Source organism: Capsicum annuum, chromosome 3 (assembly GCF_002878395.1).
Source record: "Capsicum annuum cultivar UCD-10X-F1 chromosome 3, UCD10Xv1.1, whole genome shotgun sequence".
NCBI lineage: Eukaryota > Viridiplantae > Streptophyta > Magnoliopsida > Solanales > Solanaceae > Capsicum > Capsicum annuum.
In genome coordinates, this window is record NC_061113.1 from 51278051 (window position 1) to 51303148 (window position 25098).

Genomic DNA, 25098 nt, shown 5'->3' on the forward strand with positions numbered 1-25098 from the left:
GTCCTGAACATAAAGTAAAATTCCATTTTTTAGGAGGGTCCTGAATAGAAAGTAAAGTCTCATTTTTTTCAGAAGGGTCCTGAACAGAAAGTAAAATCCCATTTTTCAGGAGGGTCCTAAAGAAACAGTAAAATCTCATTTTCCAGGAGGGTCCTGAACAGAAGGTAAAATTCTCATTTTCCAGGAGGGTCCTAAACATAAAGTAAAAATCCCATTTTTTAGGAGGGTCCTGAACATAAAGTAAGATCCCATTTTTTAGGAGGGTCCTGAACATAAAGTAAAATTCCATGGATGTGCATTTCCAATTGTAGCTAAATTAAGTGAAGCGAGTTTGCCCCTATTTCAACAGAGAAAATTTATCAGTTAAAAACTTAGTGGTGGCTTGAAGCTCTTGGCTTCTCAGGTATCTGCCCTAGCACTCGTTCCTTTCATATTTGTTCCAAATCTCTGACACTTTCCCTGTCTTGCCACATCATTGACCCGAATCCAGATTGAGGGAAATGAGTTCTGACTCGAACAATGGATTTCCATTTTACCATGCCTATGAGGTGCACCCTTTTCCCAAATCTGAATGCTTCCACAAATCTAACAGCCTGTCGATTGATAGACTTCCTTTGCTTCGTGTTGAATTACGATCATATTTCTTTCATATTATGGTCCTTGGCTTTTCCTCATATAATTGGAAAGACTGGTAGTAAATTTTGAAATCCTTTCTCGCTTGTTTTGACACAGACTGGACTTAAAATATACAGAAATGATGGCGACTTTTATTTTGATAAATGACATAAAAAGACAAAAAGCATGAATATGTAAATGAAAGAAAAGGGAAATGTCCCATATTCAAAAGAAAACTTATCTAAATACGACAAACAACTCCAATGAGTATGACATGCATTTTGGATTAAGCTGCTTGATCTTCCTATCCAAACACCCCATTTGTTGTTGAGTTCGTGTCTTTGCCGCTGAGCCGCTTCTTTAAATCTATTGGAATCATACATCACATTCAATTGACGACATCTTAAAAGACTTTCTCTAACGAATCTCTTTCTCTTCACTTTTCACTTTTCTCTTGAACTCGCCATCGCCTTGCGGTGCCCGTGAGGGTTTTTACTAATAAGACTCTCTAATTTTTATTTCTCTCCACTCACCATCACCTTATGGTGCCTGCGAGGGTTTTCACCAATAATACTCTCTCATTTTCATTTCTCTCAACTCACCATCGCCTTATGATGCCCACGGGGGTTTTCACCAATAAGACTCTCATTTTTGTATTTCTTTCCTGATTTCTTATGCTGAGGGAGATAAGTGGTACCTTACAATGTATCATCATATCTATTGCATGCTTAGCCTTAACATTATCAAAAATTGATCTGAAGGACTTTCTTTGGTTGTAACTTGGCTTTTGGATAAGGTTAGAAAATGATGGCAAGGGGTTCAAACGACACTTGAAGTGGGGGTGGGACTTACAACTTTTGGAATCGACTCAAACAACACATTAACTCATGCCCCAGTTTTGTTTACTGGGTGAATCTTAAATCTTTATTTGGTTGGACCGAGCCCGAAATAGGGCAACCTACGTATCTCACTCCCGAGAAAGGAGAATCAGGTCGCACGTAGTTCCAAGAGCTTGTTCTTTGTTTTGATTTGATTTTTTTTGAACTCTTTCTTTTATTTTTATTTTCTTGACATTTATCTTTGACTCTATTTTGATTCCAAAAGAGGCATATGAAAAAAAGAATAAAACAAAGCTCAAACGGGTAAACAAAGGATGACACAATGTTTGGATAGAAGAATAAAATCCTTGATCATATCCATCTTAAAAAAATACAAGTACTAAACATGTAATAAAATCAACAAAGGATAAAATATCATACATAATATCTTTTGACCGCATCAGCATTGATATTCATTTCTGCCATTTTACCTTCAATATCTGTCAAATATAAGGCTCCATTGGGCAACTTTTTCTTCACAATAAAGGGACCTTGCCAGTTAGGGGAGAACTTGCCTTTCGCTTCAACCTGGTGAGGAAGGATACGTCTCAATACCAATTGACCAACTTCAAAATTCTTGGGACAAACCTTTTTGTTATACACTTGAGCTATCCTCCTCTGATATAACTGGCCATGATACACAAACGTTAGCCTTTTTTTCTCAATCAAACTCAAATGTTCCATTCGGGTTTTGACCCATTCGTCATCATCAATCTTTGCTTCTACAATGACTCGAAGAGAGAGAATTTCAACTTCTGCAGGGATGACTGCTTCTGTACTATACACCAATAAATATGGAGTTGCCCCTGTTGAAGTGCGAACAGTGGTGCGATAACCTAGCAATGCAAATGACAACTTTTCATGCCACTGTCTAGACCCTTGTACTATTTTTCGAAGTATCTTTTTTATATTTTTATTGACGGCTTCTACAGCACCATTAGCCTTTGGGCAATATGGAGTAGAATTTCGATGTGCGATCTTAAACTGTTGACACACTTCTTGCATTAAATGACTATTGAGGTTGGCAACATTGTCTGTAATGATCATCCTTGGAATTCCAAATGTACAAATGATATTGGTATGAACAAAATCTACCACAGCCTTCTTTGTTACTGACTTGAAAGTTACTAATTCTACCCACTTTGTGAAGTAGTCAATGGCTACCAAAATAAATCTATGTCTATTTGATTCCTTCAGCTCAATCGATCCAATCACATCCATTCCCCAAGCCATGAACGTCCATGGAGCGGCCATTGCATGCAGCTCAATAGGAGGATAACGTATCAGATCACCGTGCACCTGACATTGATGACACTTTCGAACAAATTGAATATAATCCCTCTCCATAGTAAGCCAGTAATAACCTGCTCGAAGAATCTTCTTTGACAAGACATGACCATTCATATGCGACCCGCATACTCCAGAGTGTATTTCAACCATGATTGCCGAGGCTTCTCTTATATCTACACACCTCAAAATTCCCAGATCTGGGGTTCTCTTATATAAGATTCCCCCACTTAAGAAAAATCCACTAGCTAAATGCCTAATAGTCCTCTTTTGATCGTTGGTGGTATATGCTGGGTATTCTCCTTACTGAATGTATCGCTTGATATCCAAGAACCAGGGTTCTCCATCGAGCTTTTCTTCAACCGCATTACAGTAAGCATGCTGATCACGACTCTAAATATGCACAGGATCGATGTAGGCTTTATCAGGGTGTTGGAGCATTGAAGACAGAGTGGCTAAAGCATCAGTAATTTCATTATGAATCCTTGGAATATGCCTAAATTTTACTAACACAAAATGTTGACATAGCTCCTGCAAGCATTGTCGATACGGGATGAGCTTCAAATCTCGTGTCTCCCAATCGCCTTGAATTTGATGAACAAGCTAATTTGAATCCCCCAACACTAATAATTCTTGGACTCCCATATCAACAGCTAACCTCAAACCAAGAATGCAGGCTTCATACTCTGCCATATTGTTAGTACAGTAGAATCGAAGTTGTGCTGTTACCGAAAAATATTGTCCCAATTCAGAGATAAGAACCACACCTATTCCAACTCCTTTTATATTGACAGCTCTGTCGAAGAAATCTTCCAACCTGGATCAGCATCTATAACAACTTCATCGACACACGACACTTCTTCGTCAGGAAAATATGTCTTTAATGGCTCATACTCTTCATCAATGAGATTCTCAGCAAAATGATCTGCCAAGTCTTGGGCTTTCATGGCGGTTCGATTCATAGATACCATGTCAAACTCGGTAAGCAATATTTGCCACTTTGCCAATCAACCTGTCAGCATAGGCTTCTGAAAGATATACTTCAAAGGATCCATGCGGAAGATGAGATAAGTAGTATAGGATGAGAGATAATACTTCAAATTCTATGCTACCCAAGTTAGGGCACAACACATCCTTTCAAGAAGAGTATACCTGGCCTCATATGCGGTGAACTTCTTGATAAGATAATAAATAGCTTGCTCCTTTTTGCTTGTGACATCATGTTGACCCAGGACACAACTGAAAGAATTATCCATGACTGATAAATATAAGATCAAAGGCCTACCAAGTTTTGGGGGTACCAGCATGGGCGGATTTGACAAATATCTTTTGATTCGATCGAATGCTTCCTGACATTCTTCAGTCCATTTTACCGCAACACTCTTTTTCAGCAACTTGAATATGGCCTCACAAGTGGCTGTGAGTTGAGCAATAAAACTACAAATATAGTTCAGTCTACCAAGCAAACTCATCACCTCCGTCTAATTCTTGGGCGGGGGCAAATCCTGAATGACTTTGATTTTTGAGGGATCCAATTCAATCCCCCGACGACTGACTACAAACCCCAATAGCTTTCCAAACGGAACTCCAAATACATATTTTTCTGGGTTGAGCTTGAGATTATTCCTGCGAAGCCTTTCAAAGAACTTTCTTAAATCTTTAACATGGTCGGCCCAACTTTTTGACTTAATAATCACATCATCTACGTAGACCTCAATCTCCCTATGCATTATATCATGAAACATAGTGGTCATGGCTCTCATGTATGTTGCTCCAGCATTCTTCAAACCGAACGGCATCACTCGATAACAATACGTCCCCCATGGTATGATAAAAGATGTCTTCTCCGCGTCTTCATCATCCATAATGATCTGGTGATATCCGGCATAGCAATCCACAAAAGAGGAAACCTCGTGTTTAGCATAGTTGTCTAAGAAAATATGGATGTTGGGTAGTGGAAAATCATCTTTTGGACTTGCTCTATTCAAATCACGGTAATCAACACACACTCGAATTTTGCCATCTTTTTTTGGTACGGGAACAACATTGGATAACCACATGGGATAACGAGCCACTCAAATTACTTTGGCTTCAAGTTATTTCATGATTTTCTCTTTGATTTTAATAGTTACATCAGTTTTAAACTTCTTCAACTTCTGTTTGACAGGAGGGATCAGTGCTTAAACCAGGCATATCATCATAAGACCATGCAAAAATATTCTTATAATCAATTAATGCTTGAATCATTCCATCTTTTAGCTGTGGCAAAGCATGTACACTGATTTTAGTTTCCCTAACATCTTCTTGATCCCCTAGATTTATTGGCTCAGTCTCATTCAAATTAGGATTCGGTTTGTCTTCAAACTGTTCCAACTCTTTGCTTATTTCTTCTAGTGCTTCTTCTTTATCATATTCCCCATCCTGCTTTATTACATCTGGATTAGTTTGGATTTTAAGGTCAGACTGAAAATTCCGCATGAATGTCATGTCATTAGAATCAACATAAGGAGAACTGTATATAAAAAAAAGAAAAACAAAAAATATATTAGACCCGAATTAAAAAGGGACATTGCATTTCATTAAATAAAAAGATAGAAGGGTTTAAGCATAGATTCCAACATAACATAAACAAACTGAAATTCAAATTACAACCCTAAAATAACTCGGATAAATAGAAAGAAAAACAAAATAAACTACCAAAACTCCCTCCTGATGGAGAGAGGAGTGACTTCCCAATTATTGAGTCGGACGACTGGACCTATGAATTGCACGTCTGCCATACTGGTGCCTTCTCCTGCTTCGACCATATCAACTTCAATGAAAAAGTTCTGGCAGTTATCAACCAATTCAACTTTAAATTCCACATGCTTCGTGACACCGCTCTTAAAAAATAATTCACTGAGTAGTGACATTGGATGAGGGAGTGGCCATGTTTCCTTTTTCCTTTCCCCGGCTTTCTCAGATCTTCAGCCGTAGGCTCAAATCCCAGACCAAACATGCCCACGTTCTCACTCAGACATATGGGATGAACTATACCGTGCATAGATGCTTCCAAACCCTTTCCTAGCTCAAATTCGTATTTCCAAAGTTCACTCACCATCATGGTAGAAACGGAAGGCAGTTGTGGTCCCGGTATAACCTGCCATTCAAGGATACAATTCACTGGCACTGTATCAAAAATTTGATAGATGAATGTCTCATCTACATTATTTGCTTCAATAAGAGACAAGGGAGAATATTCGCAGGCGGAAAAATCTCCTTCACCATGAATAACCACTTCATGCCTATCATGCTCAAACTTAATCATTTGGTGCAGTATAGATGCAACCGCCTTGTCCTTGTAGATCCACGGCCTTTCCAAAAACAGATTGTAAGAGGAGTCTATATTCAATACTTGGAACTCTATGGCAAATTCAACAGGCCCTATAATCAACATTAGTTCTATTTCGCCAATGGAGTTTGATTTTGCACCATCAAAAGCCCTGACACATACATTGTTGGGCCTGATCCTGTCAGCACCAATATTCAACTTTTACAAAGTAGAAATAGGGCATATATTTGCACCTGAACCTCCATCAATCATAACATGAGTGACGTAGAAATTTTCACACTTCACTATAATGTAAAGGCCCCAGTTATGCATTGTACCTTCAACAGGCAATTCATCGTCAGAAAAGCTGATCCGATTGACCTCAAAGATTTTTTCGATCATTTTCTCAAGCTGATTTATTGTAATCTCCCTAGGAACATATGTTTCATTTAATACCTTCAGTAAAATATCACGATGCTCCTTGGAGTGCAACAACAAAGATAAGAGGGAAATTTGAGCAGGGGTTTTCTTCAACTGGTCTATTATTGAATACTCTGACAATTTCATCTTTTTCAAAAATTCTTCGTCTTCTTCTTTGGTGATAGGCTTTTTGATAGATGACGGTCCATTCACAATTGTCTTGGACTTTCTTAAACTTTTAGAAATGAAGCATCTTCCTGACCTAGTCAAACCCCCTACCTCATCTACATCTTCCACTACTTTTTTCCTATGATAGGTCATCACAGTTCGCCCATAATTCCAGGGAACCCTTTTTGTATCAACTATCAGAGGTTGGGTCACCGGATTAAGGACAATAGGCGCTGTCAGTGCTCCTTTCACTGTCAAGGTGGGCTAACTCAGAGCTCCTACCACTGTCAACTTAGGTTTATCCTGACTTAAATCAACATACCTTCTGGCGCCTTGTACTGTGATTAGGAGTTTCTTTGTGCTTTTTGGGCTTTATCTTCTCTCATTCCTTCCTGGCTCAATGACATTGCTTTCAAAGACTCTGCTACATTCATCGATTTATCCTCAATGGTCTGTATCTTGACAATAGGTGTATAACACCTTGAAGACTCTTTCCCATCATATATAATTCTAACATATTGGTTTCAGCATGGGTTGGCAGTGGATTTTGGTTAATGTTTGGACCCTCCGGGGCCTGGACCAGCATCTGATTTGTGTCAATTAAATCTTGGACAGCTCTCTTTAAATGCCAGCATTTCTCGATATCATGGCCTGGCATGTCAGAGCAATATGTACACCTTAAAAAATAATCGAAATTCCTTGGCGGTGGGTTTGAAAGCCTTCCTTGAATTGGGATTAAGACCTTCAACTATCCCAACCTATTAAACAGGCTAGCATATGACTCCCCAAGAGGTGTGAATTGATTTTTGACCTCCTTCTCTTTCTTATACTCGGGACTAGGTTAAAAATCGGGTCTTAAGGGGTTTTGGTAATTCAGTGGAGCGAATGGGAGATTTTGTGGAGCTTGCGCACGCCACTGCAGGTAAGAAGGGGTTTAAGCATATGGTTGTGCGCTATATACTGGGTACGGGGGTGGTGGAATGGAATATAAAGGATTTTGTGGAGGTTAGTAATGGTGGGGAGGAATATATGGAGCTTGGGCGTAGACTTGGGCTTGGGATTGGGGATAGGGGCGAGGTGGTCTTTTAGGACAGGAATGGGTTCCAGCTACGATAGTCGCCACGTCCTCTTTCTTTTTTTTTACCTCTGAATACGCCAGATCCACCTTGAATTTCTTGTGTGGTGGCTTTTAATACGGCAAAACTCACTATTCGGCCGGTCTTGATTCTGTTCTCTATCATCTTCCTCATTTTGAGGACTTCAATAAAAGACTTTCCTATTACCGGAAGTAAATATTGAAAATAGGTCTCATCCTGTGCTTGAATGAAAACCTACTTTCTTTCATTGGAGGCTTTACCCTGGCGGCCTGTTCATGCCACCTTATTGCGTATTCCCTAAAACCTTCAGTGCTTTTCTTCTTCATGTTGACCAAGGATTTTTCATCCAGAATGAGGTCGATATTATACTGAAAATGTTGAACAAACTTAGAAGCTAAGTCATCCTAGCTGTTTCACTTGTCGACATCTTGATTGATAAACTATTCTGAAGTCAGATCAAAAAGACTCTCGCCAAAGAAGGCCATGTGCAGCTCTTCCCTTCCTCCTGCAGCCGTAAACTGGTTGCAATAACATCTCAAGTATGCCATGGGATCACCGTGCTCTGCATACTTCTCGAACTTGGGCATTTTAAAACCGAAAGGAAGGTTGATATCTGGGAACATGCAAAGATCTTTATAGGAAACACTCCTATAATCTCCGATTCCCTACAAATTCCTCATAGCCTGTTCTAAACTTTTCAACTTCCGTGCTATGATTTCCTGTTTCTCTATTACGACAGGTTTCTCCATATCAAATGGAAATGCAGGTGGCTGAGTGTACCCATACGGTTCATTCATTCTCAAAATAGGCTCCGGGGCATAATACTGACTATCTGGAACCTTCAATACTGGCTCACTGGCAGACCTAGGAAGCCCCATTGTGGGATGCACAATATATATGGGAGCTTCAGGTGGTGGCGGAGCCACAAATACCAGTGTGATCGGTGGCGCCGGATAAGCAGCGGGTCTTGATTGGGGAGCTACCAAGGGCACACCAGGACTGCTAGGATAATAATATCGCGGAGTAAATCCTGGCGCGTGCTCAGGCAACTCAGTAGGAGCAGAGAATTATACCTGAGAGAGCGGTGGGCAATTAGAGATATTCCCAAGAGCTTTAGGAAGCGGAGGAGGAGGCATTCCGCTGGGCTATGCTCGGTGCAAATCTATCAGTTGTTGCCTGAGCCTTACTACCTCATCATTGTGTTCTGAACTTTTTTCCCTGTGATCCTGATCCAGGTCAATGAGCGAATTTTCAATCTCCCTGCTAGCCATGGCGAGCTTTGCTTTGGATCTAGTGAAGTATGGGTGACTATCCAGAGTGCTGCAAACCTACCACTGTTATCTGAAAGAACATGCTCATCAAAGACGACATCCGTTAGGATTAGGGCACACAACAAGCATGGGAATCACATTGGTAAAATTGTCCTAAATTCATGTTCATTTCTACCATCTTTTGAGGGTAGCGAGGTTATTTTAACATCATCCCGATTTTTATCTACACTTATTTTTATCTACACCTATTATTATTATTATTATTTTTTTATTATTTTTTTCTTTCCCTCTCTATTTTTTTCTTTTTTTTTCGTATCAATCTCTGTTCTTTTCCTTTCTTGTCTCATCATCCTTTCTTTTTTTTCTTCTCTCGCTATCTACCTTCATTTTATCATTCTTTATGGCTTTTGCTTTTTTTTTTTTAAAAAATGAAAAACAACGAAACAAAATGATTAGATCGAACTCAAAAGCAGGTTACCTACGTATCATGTTGTACATAAATCAGATCTTGTGTAGTTCGGGAAGATTATGCATAAATATCACATAATTGAAGTTTTTTTTTCCGTGAAAACGAAAACAAACAAAAAAAGAAAGACGTAACCTCATAACATTTTGATGAAAGAAAGAAACAAAACATGCAACGAATTTAGGACTGCTTTAAAAACTAAACAACAAATACCAAATAACATTCTAGACCCCCTAAGATGATGTACGTAAAATTACTGATAAAGACCCTAATACATAAAACAACTTGACTCCAACTTAAAGCAGACACCACCCTACAATGACAGAAACATAAAAGACTCAAACTGAATAAAGAAAAGAAATGCTCTTTCAGACTGGTGCTCTGCATGAGGACCATGGCTGAGATGGACCTGCCTGTGAAGTTCTCTTTCTCCCATTCAAACTTTGTAGCATATCCTATAAAGACACCCTGATATTAGGGAAGAAGCTTCGGGCCCGTATTCCTGCCTCATGAGGAGTGTACTTGGAAAGATATTCTGACACCTTTCTACCTTCTTGAATAAATTTGCTAACTGAACTCTTAGTGTCTCCACTTTGGACCCCACACTTTCATCCTGATGATCGTCAACTATGCATTCTTCCTGTATTCACTCTCTAAGCTGTGCTGGTAAGGGTTGAATGATACCCCGAAGGATGGATTGAAGCCAGACCCAATATCCCTGAGTGTACCCCGAATTATCCAAACTTTCTTTGAGAGTGTCCACACCTAGCTTTGTTGCATGTTTCCAGAACTGCTCGTATTTGCTTTAACATAAGGCTTGGTCTTCGAAGTACTCAAAATCCTTTAGAAGATCCACTACTGGTGGCACGTCCTGCGGCCTACCCAACTGGCCCATTACCCTAGAAGGACTGTATGGTCTTGTGCAATTAAGCCCTAACATAACTAGAAGGAGCTGCATTTGACAACCAAACAAAATTAACTTTGGTCGAAGCCACAGACAAGTCCACAAAATGTTATCCCCGGTTCTTGACTCAAGAAATTCAATCCAAGCGTCGACTCCCACGGGTGGCGAGAATTTATCCAAACGCAACGTGAGGTCCATGGCTTTTACTCGATTGGGAATACAATGATCAACCATGTCTGGTCTAACTAAAGAAGGCGCATGCAAATGCTCCATCATCCATAACTACAATATCAGGTTACTACCCTAAAAAAATCTCAACCCCCCCTTCACTTCGATTAAAGCCTTATATATTTCTGTTAAGATCATGGGTATGAGAGTGAACCTGCCCTTTTGATTAATGCCCTTGTCATTTTGATCTTTATGAAATAGAGCCATCACCACAGATTGCAAACGTGTATTAATACATCTTTCTTCTAGCGGAAACACTAAAGTACCTAACAAAGCGAGGGTGAACACTTCAAGACGCTTTCTCTCCCACTTTTCCTTAGTTATATGAAATTCATCTCAAAAGCAATCAAAACCTTCCGAGGGCCTGAATCTAGCGAACAAAAAATCTAAGGAAATCCACGAATCACTTAAACAACCCAAATTCATACCCTTACTTTTTAAACCACAAGATTGCAAAAACCTCACACCAGTATGATTTCGTGCTCGAATTATATCCTTCTCGATATAGGGCAAATGCAACAAACCGGATATTTTTGCCAAAGTAGGAGTCATTTCACATTCCCTAAACCTGAACACCAAACTACTTGGATCCTAAAAGGTCAACAAAGCCTCTATTAAATCGGGACGAGGGGTAACATGAAGAAGTTTCGTAAGATCACCTAATATTTTAATCAGTTTCTGCTGATAAACATAGTTAAACATTTCCCACCACTTGATTAACTTTTTGGGCACCTTGACAACCATCAGGACTCTAGACTTGGTGGACATCCTATAATAACACATAAGACGTTATCTCAAAAATTCGACAGGAGTAGAAGATTCCCAACCCTTGGGATTTTTGATGCAAACATATGTCGATAGGACAGACCACTTCATGACTCCCATTTGCCGAACAGAAGTACTGAGCAAAATCAGTCTACTTGGCTAACAAATCTAGATTATGGGGCGAGAGACCTAGGCTAATAATAAGACAAAGGCCAACACAAAGATTACCGGACCCACCGAGGGTTGCCTACGTATCCCAACCCGTGGAAAGGGAATCAGGTATACGTAGTTCATCCAGATTAGACAATTATCGATTAACTAATAAATTGACCCTAACTCAAGAGACACAACCAAAAAAAATGAATAAAAACTTTTTGGATTTTCAACTAGACACTTCAACTAAGACTGACACCACCAATTATGAAGAAAAATCTTTTTGGTATTTTTGCTTTTGACAAATAAGTAGAAAAGGCAAAAAAAACCCTCTTTTATTCTTTTTTGAACTCGCGGTACTTTGAGAAGAAAAATGCAAAACGTAAAAAAATCATTTTGAGTTTTTGGATCGTGAAGAACAAAAGTCATAAAGAACTCTAAAATAAACTACGACACTCCTTTTGATTCATTCTTTTCGACTCACTTTTTTTCTATATTTTTTCTCTTATTTTTTTCTTTTTCTTTTTTGCCTACGCACCTTACTCATAACAAATGTTTTTTTTTTCAAATTAGTCCGTCAAATGACCACGTTACCCTTAAAGATGCAACAGTTAGCACATAGGGATGCCTTAGAGGTGAGTCTCCTACAAAGGGCCCTGTGGGTCCCGCTAGGTCTCAGTATGATGCACATAAGCATGACCTAAAGGCTGACCTACGTTGTGGTTCACTAACAAGGCTGTTCGGGGGAGCGTATGGTCGATAGTGGCTGCTTTGCTTTCCACCTACTTTATAACACCGATAGCTCCTCCTTAAAATAAGGGTGCCTCAACTAGAGGCCATGTACAACATGTGTACTACAGACTTGTTGCAGAAAGAAGGCCTGGGGGTAGACACATGATGCCAGATATAAAACCGGTAACACATAGGATAAATATTGTACACAAAGAGCACGAAAACGCACAACAGTGATAACAATAACACAAAAAATAATCACAAATAATGTTTATACACCCATAATGCCAAACAAAGCTGATACGACTCCAAAAATAAGCTCGAATTCTGAAATGCTCCCCAGAAAAGTCGCCAGAGCTGTCACACCCCTTTTTTTAACCCCAAAAAAGATTCGATTTTAAGTTTTGAAAGGGTTTTTATTATTAAGTGATAAAAGAAAATGATTTATTTCGAAGAAGGATTGTTTTTACATTTGAAATCAGAGTCACCACTTGGCATAATCTGGTGTGCCAAGTCACCATTGGAAAATCCTTTTCAAAACCATTTGACTCTTTAAACTGGTTTGCGAACAGAGATTCTAGCTAAGGAATTTTGTTGACCGAGGGGAAGGTGTTAGGTACCCCTCGATCTCGTGGTTCTACCACGGTCGCTTGGTGGAGCGTATAAGCTATTTTGACACTATGAATGTACAGCCCACACAAAACACGTAAAACAATCAAACAAAACAAAAAAGAATCAATAGTACAGTGTCCAATCCAAAAATAAAAATGCAAAAATAAATCCTATCTAACCTACACTAATACTAACTACGCTCCCGTGCTTTACCCGACGCCTCGGGCTTTCATCACGAATGTCCACCGAGTATAAAATACCTCAGGGCATTCCTCGGTGAATAAAGATATACAGATACTTCGGGGCATTCCCCGGCCTAATAGTACAATTGATCCAAAAGTGATAAAACAAAACCATTCAACACATATTTCAACATTCACTGCATTGAATCAACACCTCACTCCTAACTTTTGCCTACCTGGACTAAATATTTTTGCCTATCCAATTCAACCTATCAGGATACTATCAAGCTTGATATCAATGAATCAAATCAACAAAATTATTTTTTTATCAACTTTTAACTTCTGCCCCACAACAATCAATTTTAATTCTCAAAAGAGATATCATTTCATGACACACCTTATAATCAATCCATAATTAAAGAAATCAAACACCGAATCAAAACAAATAATGATTCACATCAGCACGGATCAACCAACATATTGGATTCAATTTAAAGCATAGAACATGATAAATAACAAAATATAGAAGAGAAGGAATAGAATTGAACCTCGATAGAACGTTCTTGTATGATAATAAAGAAATCCGAAGACCAACATACTCAAACGAAGAACCTCAAACGTGAATCTCCCCAAATCCAAACTCGGCATCGAAAATTAAAACCCAAGATTAGTGGCCACGAACAGGTCAAGACAAACAGAACCAATAATGAATCCCTAAAACCCGATATACCGACGAAAGACCAATCTTAGACGAACACAAACCCCGATATGTAAAGAACTCATAAGAATAATATAGCTCGAGCTTCAATTAGCTCGGACTAGCATAAACGGATAGAAACAAATCAGAATCTGGTGCACTTGACCTTTCTGGTGGAATCTCGAACCTAGTACCTGAATTTGACCGAAATCCAATGAAGCAAAGAGATTCTGGTGAGAGCAACGATGGGCGAAAATTGAATAGATGGTCAGCTCTCCGATGATTTTTGATGCTCTTTAGCTAGAGCCGCCTAAACTGTTTAGGAACGGATGGCTTCGGCAAATAGGTCATCAGAAAAAAAAAGTTGACCCACCTGATTCTTGGTGATTTTTGTTTGCCTCTCTCGTCTCACTCTCTAACTCTATTTGTGACTCTTTCTCTCTCAATCTCTCCTCTATGTCGTGAGTCTCTCTCTCACTTTGCAGCTCTCTTCTTTCTCACCTTAATGTTCTTTGTGTGTGTATGAATCGTGGTGTGCCCAAAAATAACAAAGAAAAGGAAGGAAAAGAATTGAAATTCACCTTCGAAACCAACTCTCGTGTGTGTGCGATGCTTGATGTGAGAGAGATGCCTCTGTATCTATGGTGAGGGTGATAATGGAAAAAGAAAAGGACCAGTTATCCTCTTTTCCAAGAGATCAGAGAATGATGATGACCAAGCCCCCTCCTTTTTTGTTAATCTCCCTCCGAATAAATGGAAAAATAGAGTCTATATCCTTTTTTCTTTATGTCAAAGAAATATGGGAGAGGGGTGGTTATGTGGGGTAGGGGTAGGAGGGGTAGGGGTTAGGATGTGTTGTCAATTTTTAGTTGGGTGGGTTGTTAGAATATTAGGATAAGACAAGGTTTGTTATTTTTTTTGTATTTTGTGAGGGTATAATAACATGGATGAGGGTACAAGGTAGGATAAGGTAACATTAGGTAAATTAATCTTTCAGAGGGATAAAATTACGTGTCTACAGTTTTTTTTTTGTTGGTTTAGCTAGAATTTTTGATGAGATTTCAGACAAAGATGTTATGCCATGGAATGTGTTGATTTTGGGTTACATGAGATTTGGGCGTGTGAGTGAGGCTCAGAGGGATTTTGATATGATGTCAAGGAGGAATTTTTTTACTTAGAGTACTTTGATCAATGGGCATATTGAGAATAAAAAGGTTAATGAAGCATGGGTAGTAGATGTGGTTTCTTAGACAACAATGATTAGAGGGTATGTGAAAGATGGAGACTTTATGAAGGGTTTGGAATTGCTTAGGTTGATGTTGAACTCGGGTACCCATCCTAATCATTTTATGTTTTCAACTATTTTAGATGCGTCTGCAGTCCACTCTGTTGTTCTCATGGGTAATCAAGTTCACACGTGCTTCTTGAAGTCTGGTTTCCCTCTTGATGTCGTCTTGTTGACCTCCCTTGTTGACACGTACACTAAATGTGGAGACATTGAAGTTACTTTGTGCATTTTCGAGTCGATACCTGTAAGGAATTTGGTAGCTTGGAATTCGATCATTGGAGGTTATGCAAGAGACGGGCTTGCAGAGAGGGCAATACAGAAGTTTGAGAGGATGCTGAAGAGTGGTATCAGCCTGATAAAATTACCTTTATTAATTTGGTATATGCGTGTAATTCAAATTTCTCTTTTTGTATCTCTAATTTTGCTGCAACAGAGAAGTCCTTCCTGGTCAGCTGACTCTGTTAAGGCCAAAAACATTCACCAACATGCAATCACACATAGTTAGAACTCTGATTTGCTCCTCGAAAATTCACTAATCTCTTGGACATCGATGAATTCGTCTTATGTTAACTGTAAACTTCCAGAAGAGATGCTAACAACTTCCTGTGAAATTAACCTTTTGTGGAAGAAAGATTTAATCTTTATCGATTTTAAATTTAGTCACTTCCGCTGAGGTACTGCTTTCCCTCCAGAATTCTTAACTTTATATGACAATAGTTTTATTTCCACTCTCTTGTATTCTGCCTATTAACCATATTCAGTATTTGTTTTTCTGTAGTAACTGGATGATTTTAAGTCCTGATAGCTGAAACTGTACTTCTGCTCCAACAGAGAAATTCTTCCTCATTAACTGCCACTGTTACGACAAATGGCTTGAGTTTTTTGATAATTTAAGTGCTAAAGATGTAATCCCTTTAGTTTTAGTGAAAGAAAGACTCAATTCTTAATTCATTTTGGTTCTGTGGAACAAGATTCTACGTCTAGCTAGGTAATCAATATATTTGTTGTTCTTTCTGTTTTGTTAATCATAACAAAACTCTCAAGTAATTTGTGCTTATTTGTTGAATTGCATTTACATTGCTGCTCATGGAAAATATTATCCTCTACACAATCTAGGAATACATATTTTGCAAAATGTACTGTCTCAAAGGAAAATTCTTTTTCCTAGGTAGAATCCGTAGCTCTGTACATTCAAAATCATATACAGGTGCCTGATGTTTTCCAAATTTTACCTTAAATTGAATTTGAAAAAATATATAAATTATTTCAAACAAAATTGCAAGAACATCTAAAATTCTAAAACAGAACAAACAAGTGTTTTTCACTTGAATTATTAGGCCAGCGCTGGCGCGGTTCCTCCATCTAGTCTTAAGTAATGTATACGACCTCGTAATCTTTTAAAAATTAATCTCAACAAGTTGATTGATATTAATTTTGTTTTAAATGCAAACTCCATATTGTTGGGATATCTAAAAAATTTAGCTTAGAATAAAATTTATGTTATATTTAGTACATGATATAAAGTTATCGGAGGCTAAATTTATACCACCTATCAAATACTGTATAAATCTTATTCTAAACTTAATTTTTAAATTTCTCATCTTATCTAACCAAGTTGAAATTATTTTATTATATTTCTGGATAAATTAGTACAAAAATTATAATCTCATGGTAATTTAATTCACATAACAACCCCATCATGAATCAAACATTATAGTACTAATACTAGCATAATTTATACTATTATATCTTATTTGATAGAACACAAAATAAGAATAGATGAGCATTAATTACGCGGATAAGATATTTAAAGAAACAAAATAGGAAAAACTATGTCATATCATAGTTTAACTAATCATAACTATATAAAATCTCAATCTTTTTAAATAATTATATAAATTTTTTGTTTTACTTACAAGCTCAAATACTCAATAGAAGAATGTGGTGCATTCGTGTAAAATTAAGTGATGCATTCGTGTAAAATTAAGAGATATATCCGAAAAAATGTGATGTATCCATGTGGAATATGATGTATCTGTGTAAAATTAAGTAATGTACCTGGAAGAATGTGATGTATACGTGTGGACTAAATTAGAGATTTTTAGTAATGTTAAAAAAAATTAAAATAGAAAATAATTATCTTCAAAAGGACTGGTGTTATAAATATATTACCATATATAGTGAATGTCTATTTATGAAAAAGTTAGAAACCTCAAGCTTAGTTTTTCCCTATAAATAAAGGAGTTTTCTTTATTGTAATTACACCATCAAGAAAACTTGTCAAGAGAAATAATAATTACTCTCTGTTCTCTCTCCATTCTTCTTGTTCTTGCATTATATTTCATAACACGTTATCAACACGAGACTCTACCGTCTTAAATTTGAAGGCTAAGATATTATTTTATTTCTTTTCATATTGCTAATAATATTATAAAATTTGAGTTTGTTGCCTCTAGCAAGAACTACCTTTCATGGGTACTGAATGCTAGAATCCACTTAGATGTTATGGGTCTTGGAGATGCCATAAAGAAAGAAAATATAGCATCTAATCAAAATCGTGCTAAGACTATGATTTTCTTGCGTCATCATCTTGACAAAATTATGAAAATTGAATACCTTACTACTAAGGATCTACTTGTTTTGTGGAATAGCCTAAAAGAAAGATTTGATCACTTGAAGATGGTCATCTTTTGAAAAGCACAATATGAATGCATGCATCATGAAAATAAGATGTTGGGTTCAAACTCCATCGATTTGTGGCCTAAGACATCTTCATATGAATATGAATAGGACATTGAGTTTGAACATCATGATGGTAAGATGTTGGATTTAAGTCCCATCTATTTATGCCTAAGATACCTTTATATGGGTAAAACATTGAGTTTGAATCTCAATGCACCATATTGATGATATTATGATGGATAAGGCAAAATAATGTGTTTTTAATGAAAAGTCATTAAATATGTCTCATTGAACATGCTTTATTCTCTGAAGTGAATGTGGTAGTAGTGCATAATATATCTGAAAGAAGACAACCAATTGAATGCACAAATATACGCGTGGAGGGAAAATATGATAATAATCATCAAAAGTGATGATATTTTCACACGCATATTATGATCATAAGATATGTTAGAGAAAAGCTCTCTAGATTATATGTATGCTTCGATTTGCTCCTGAAGTATTAATATCATGAAAGAGGTCATAAGCTATTAGAATTTGATAGGCTTAATGTACGATTATATTACATTCTTGGAGAATGAGAAACTTATTAATACAAACATGCACTTAATTGTGATGGTATCACAACTCACCATTGAAAGAGGCAGAATAATTGAGAAGAGTTATTTTGAAATCTACTTCTAAAGTAGTAAATCTGAAATTTATTCATGTAATAGTAAATCTGAAATATACTAAAGAAAACAAAAATACATGTCGTGGTAAACTTGTGTTTACTACTATAAATGAGTTCATACGTTGATATGTATGATTGTGACATCTTGAAGATGTGTATATTGAGTATTAGACATGTATTGAAAAACTAGAAGATTCTTCAAGAATTGTTTATGTCACTTGTTCTCATGATAAGTTGGTTAGACCAACTAACGTTAGGATTGGATCCCTTCAATCTGAAAAGTATAAAAAGTGAATATAGACCCGTTCATCCGTCATGTGATATATTTGGAAAAGATGCATCAATAAGATGATCATATGTACATTTATTGTCATCTATAATTTGACATTCATAAAGTTGCTTGCTCAATAAATTGAGTGAAGAGCATAATTTTTAGATTGTGTAATCAAGACAATTCATTTTGATGATAATGATTTGACATTGAATGCTTTCGATAAATAGCTAAACCATTATTAATGAGAATAAAACTTCATGTGTTGGTCTGGAATATGATATGTTGCATACAATAACACTTGTATGCATTAGACCAATAAATTATGATTATTTCTTCTCTCTTAATTGGTTCAAGGTCAGTAACCAACTATTCCATCTAATAGTTTTGATGTGCGGTATACGATTAATGAATATACCATGATTGACAAAGATGAATTCCTCAAAGAAGGTGGAGATGTATGTTAGTTTCCTAACATAAGGGGGAGATTATAAACAGCTAAGAAATATGTTAGGAATTATCATCATATCCCCATTCAAAAGATAATTCAAGTTAAATGCCGAAAACATCTCATATTTAAGTTGCAAGTGCTCCTATTTTGTGTCCCTAAAGGACAAATCTATGCATGCGTGAAGCGTGGTAGACCAATCGGTTACAAATAAAAAAATCCTTGAAAAATAAGAAGCAAATAATCATAATAAGAAGGCAATGTGCTCTTGAAGAGTCTACAACATCAATGATATATCATCAATGATATCTTTGATACAATATTGACGCAATATCATAAAAGATTACGAGGATTCTAATTCTACTTTTATTTAAGTATGCTGACGTAGAAATATTTATCAAGTGGTATGAAAGAATACATCTTGGTAAGCATAAAACTTAGTTGATTTGTAGTCCAGACACTTGAAGATGTTAGGCATGAAATGCTGAATATTGTCACTTAATAAAATTTATATGAAAACTTTTTAAAGATTCAAAATGTTTCAAGCATATAAAAGTTTATGAAAAACTTATTTATAATTCTTATATTGTATAAGTATATAGCTTGAAAATTATTGAAACTCTTGGATAGTTTTCAAAAGTAATGAAATATTTGCTTAAATGAGAAACATGCATAATTGAATAAGGATTTATTCCGAGCTCAAGAAAAGAATGAAGAACTCCTTGATTATGAAGTACCATATCTTAGTATAATTAATGCAATAATGTATCTTTCAAATACTACAAGTCATGACATAGCCTTTTTCGGTCAATTATTAGCAAGGTATATATAGTTCTGCTCTTACTAGGAGACATCGAAATGTGATCAAACATATGAGCTTATTTTATTCTAAAGATTGTAGTTCTGATCTTATTTGTTATGCTAATGTTGGGCACTTATTTGACCCGTATAAAGCTCGATCTTAAATAAGCTATATGTTCACATGTGGGGATATTGTCATATCTTGAAGATATATAAATCAGTCTATCTAGCCATTTCATCGAATCATGCTGAGATAATAACTATTCATGAAGCAAGCCAAGAATGAGTATGGTTGAGATCCATGATACATCTCATTCGAGAAAAATATGGTGTGAAATGTGACAATGTACCCACAATTTTATATGGAGATACTACAACATGCATAGCACAACTTAAGGGAGGATTCATAAAAAGAGATATAACGAAACACTTTATCAAAACTTTTCTACATACATGAGCTTCAAAAGAATGGTAATATCAATGTGCAACAAATTCGTTCAAGTGACAATATGATTGATTTATTTACCAAGTCTCCATCAGTTGTAACTTTCAAGAAGATGGTGCACAAGATCGGGATGCAAAGGCTCAAGGATGTTCTCACTAGGAGGAGTTAATACGCGTTGTACTCTCTTTTCCTTATGATTTTTTGGTCCCACTGGGTTTTCCTTGTAAGATTTTTAATGAGGCAGCCTATATGCGTATTGTTAGAGATGTGTACTCTTTTTCCTTCACTATATTTTTTTTCGCTGTTTTTTTTAGTAAGGTTTTAATGAGGCACATTATCTATCAGTTAGACATTCAAGGGGGAGTGTTAATAAATATATTACCATATATAGTGAATGACTACTTACCATATATAGTAAATGTCTATTTATGGAAAAGTTAGAAACCTAAGGTTAGTTTTTTCCTATAAATAAAGGGGTTTTCTTCATTGTAATTACACCATCAAGAAAACTTGTCAAGAGAAATAATAATTACTCTCTCTTCTCTCTCCATTCTTCTTCCTCTTTTGTATTATTAATGCAATCTTTTGTCGCGTCGCGATTAATATATGTGTGTGTGAAAGTTGTAATACCTTGTTCCTTTTAATTATGATATTAACGGATATTGTTGATTTCTATTGCATCTTCTTCTATTGTACTAATTCTTGTGCAAATTATTTTATCATGACCCGATAGTACACTACATTTATATCATCATTAACGTCCATATAGTTGAACCATATTTTATTACTAATAATTCATCTTTCTACTCGATTATTATTATATGATTCTTTTCTCCAATTAACAATCTACTTATTTAAACTAAATATGTTGAACTTCTCATTTTACAGCTTCTTTTCTTCGGTGATATCTAACTAAATGTGTGGGCCTACATTAACTTGTGTGGTAAGTACAAATTTACTTTCTTCTTTAATTGTAAAAATAACGCTTTATAACTTTTTGGCGTTATTTTATCCTTTCATTAATAAATGCTTGTTATTTCTACTATAAATTTAATTTTTCAATTCATGTTGAGAAATAAAGATAATGTTGCACTTGTTTATCTCCTGATATTATCTGGAAACTGTAGCCAAAATATATGGCTAAATGGTTACAAATTCGTTCTGTCTTAATCATGCACCAATATGACATTAGAAAAATTAATCTTTCATACTAACATAAATCTTATAGTGAGTTACATTAGAAAGGTACACTTATTTTATATAAGAATTATCATCATTACCCTTAAACCATACATTTATTAATATTTAATCTTTGTCGTTTATTTTATGATTCTTTTTTCTCCAATTAATTATTCATTTATACTAAATCTATATATGTTGAACTATTCATTTTTCAGTTTCCTCTTTGGTGTGCTAACTAATTGAACTTCATTGACTACGTTACATTGTGTGGTAAGTATGACTTATTTACTAAATGATTAAAAATTCATTCTGTCTTAATCATGCACCAATATGACATTAGAAAAATTAATCTTTCCTACCGGCATAAATCTTATAGTGAGTTACATTAGAAAAATACACTTATTTTATATAAGAATTATCATCATAAAAAGTTACATTAGAAAGGTACACTTATTTTATGTCGAAGCTGAACTCTCTCTAGCAAGTAACGACCAACACTTTTGTGTCTTACATTGCCCAAGCTGTAAAGCGTTGTTTACAAGATACAATATGCGCAGAGAAATCTACTGCACAACTTACCACCGATCCACACTGTTGACTCCCAAGTATAAATACTTTTCAACAACATGATTTGCACATTGTATTACTTTTTAAATATAATTAATCTTATTAATCATTACATTTAAATTACTCTTTTTCAAAATTTAATAGGTGCCACTTTTAAGTCAATGTTAAAGATAATAGCGGTATTGCAACAGCTACAATTTCGGATGAAGTTGTAGAAAAAATATTATTTCTATCTGCAGAAGAGATTTATGAGATCACATTTGTCGAGGTACCTAAAACTTTGCCTTTTAAAAAGTAAATGCAATTCTATTTCAACAAAAAAAATGTGATTCAATTTGTCATTTGTTAATCAAATTAAAATACAAAAATCATCTTTTGCATATACTCTTTTATGTTTATTTCAGCCTTAAAATTTCAACTTGCTATTGAATGACTGCCTCTTTTCTTCTTTGTATTCTTATTATTAATCATATCATATTTAATCAATTTTTACACTTTCAGGACACATCACATCTCTTGTACTTGTGCAAAATCAATTCAATGGAAAGATGTTCAAAATTCAAATGAAGAGGTTATATCCAAAAAATTATGATTCAACACCAAAGTTCTTCATTTTATCTTTGCTTGGAGGAAAAAGATGTGATTCATAAATCATTGCCACCAACCACAGTTGATGTACCAGAACTGAAAAAACGCCCAATTGAACATCTCACCTCTAACGCAATTAAGCAACAAAAAACATCAAACAAGTGCAATCCATCCTCTCAAAAACATAACATGAAAACCAAAACTTCTTCTATAAAGAAGAATTGAAAGGTAATACCATTTATTTCTCTATTGAGTTTTCAATTTTACATACTACTTCATTGCTTAAAATTTCTTCTTTCACCTTTCTTATTTAACTATTTTTTACTGTAAGTGCAGCTTACATACTTTTGCTACTTTTTTGGGGATCGGTTGAAATTATATATGCTACTACTGGATGTCTTTTGGGTTTCAATTTTATCCTATATTTTTTTTAGGATTGAAAAATTTAATCCGCTATAATATAAGGTTAGTTTACATGAATTTTTAGTCATCTTCTACCTCGAAACAAATTCAATATTTTTTTAACTGCATATCAATTTGAATCAGTACATGCTGAAGTTTTTATCAATTGTTCACCAAATAATAGGTGTTTTTGGCAAACTAATTGAACAGGTGAAAAGATGGAGACATTGTTTTTGAAAATTCACTTGAAACCTTTGGTGGACTTCTTAATGATCCAGTTCTATTATGGAGGTTTTCTTTTTCTCTCTTTACCATTTTAGATCAAATTGTTTGCTATTTAATATTATGCTTTGTCTTCTCTTTTTTACTTATTTCTCTAAATGTTAACACCTCATCGTACCTTAAAATATGCACCATATCTTGATTAACAAATATTTGGTGCAATTTCATTTCTCTTAAATACCAAAGAGATTAGAATACCAACGAAGTTATGCCATGTGTCTAGCTGTGCCAAGAATCTTGATTTCTGCTGTAGCGTGAAAACTTGTTTATTTGATAGTTTTATTGGGTTAAGAGTAATAGGGTGTGCCAAGAATTTTGATTAATGCTAAGGTAGTGTAATGGGGTGTGCCAAGAATCTTAATTTCTGTCCAGGTAGTGTAATAACTTGTTTATTTGATAGTTTTATTGGGTTAGGAGTAATGGGGTCCGGTTGTGCCAAGAATCTTTACTTTTGCTCAAGTAGTGTAAAGGCTTGTTTCTTTAATAGTTTTATTGGGTTATAAGTAATGGAGTATGCCAAGAATCTTGATATCGGTACATACAGTGTAAAAAGATCAGTCCTTTATCAGTTTTATTTGGGTATGTGTAATGGGGTGTGCCACGAATCCTTATTTCTGCTCAGCTAATGTAAAAGTTTGTTTGTTTATTTATAAGTTTTATTTGGATGTATGTATTGGGTGTGCCAAGAATTTTGATTTCATCAGTTGTGTATGGTGTTTGTTGTTACTGTTTCATACTTCGATTTCTGCTCAAGGAGTATTTTTTTATCAGTTTTACTTAGTTATGAGTAATGGAGTGTGCCAAGAATCTTGCTTTTTGGCTTATTTTGTTTGTATTTTGGATGCTGAAGATAACATTGTTGAGGCTGGTGGACGGTTTAAAGATCTGGGTAGGCAGAGTAAATATAATCTTTTTGGCATAATGTACATACTTATTACTTATATTTCGTTATGCTTCAAGTTAACATGACAGTTTCTTTAGTTCATTATTTGTGCATTTCAACCATAACAAGTTCTGAACATTCCTTTTTTATTTCTGGCAATATTTTGTTAACATGGATAATACTGTCCTCAAAAAGGTGAGTCCTGCTGCTTAATTTTTTCCATGGGTGTAAAATTCTACGCAAACAAAAATATATTAACTTCAAACTTAGTTTCAAAAAATGATTTGTCATGTTTAATAGTTCTACTTTACAAATGAGTGCTCCGTTATTTTACCATTGTCAAAAAGTACCATCTTAACAAACGGAGTCTTAAGTTTTGAAATGAGATCCTTAAGGAATAAACAAAATCATGGTATATGAAAAAAGTTATAAAATTTACTCCATTATATAACTGAAAAAGAACTTGTGGATGAGCTGATCCGGCTCTTCATAATGCCTACAAGCAGTACTCTACACATATATCCCTACCTTATTTGTAGAGGAATTCAAAATATTCACTTGCTCTGTCTCTACATGTATTGCAACTCAGCACAACATTTCAACATTTGTTCTTTTTATTTGCTTTTCAAGATTTAAGTGAAATCACTTCACCTGCCTTGACAAACTAATAGATGACCTCTTTCATGGGTATAATTTGAAATTTATCTAATGGTTTCGATTGTTACAACATTTCTGTCTTGACTTCTTTTTTTCAGGGACCCCTGGCTTCTCCAGCTCTTTGGTATCTGACAAAGGATAATT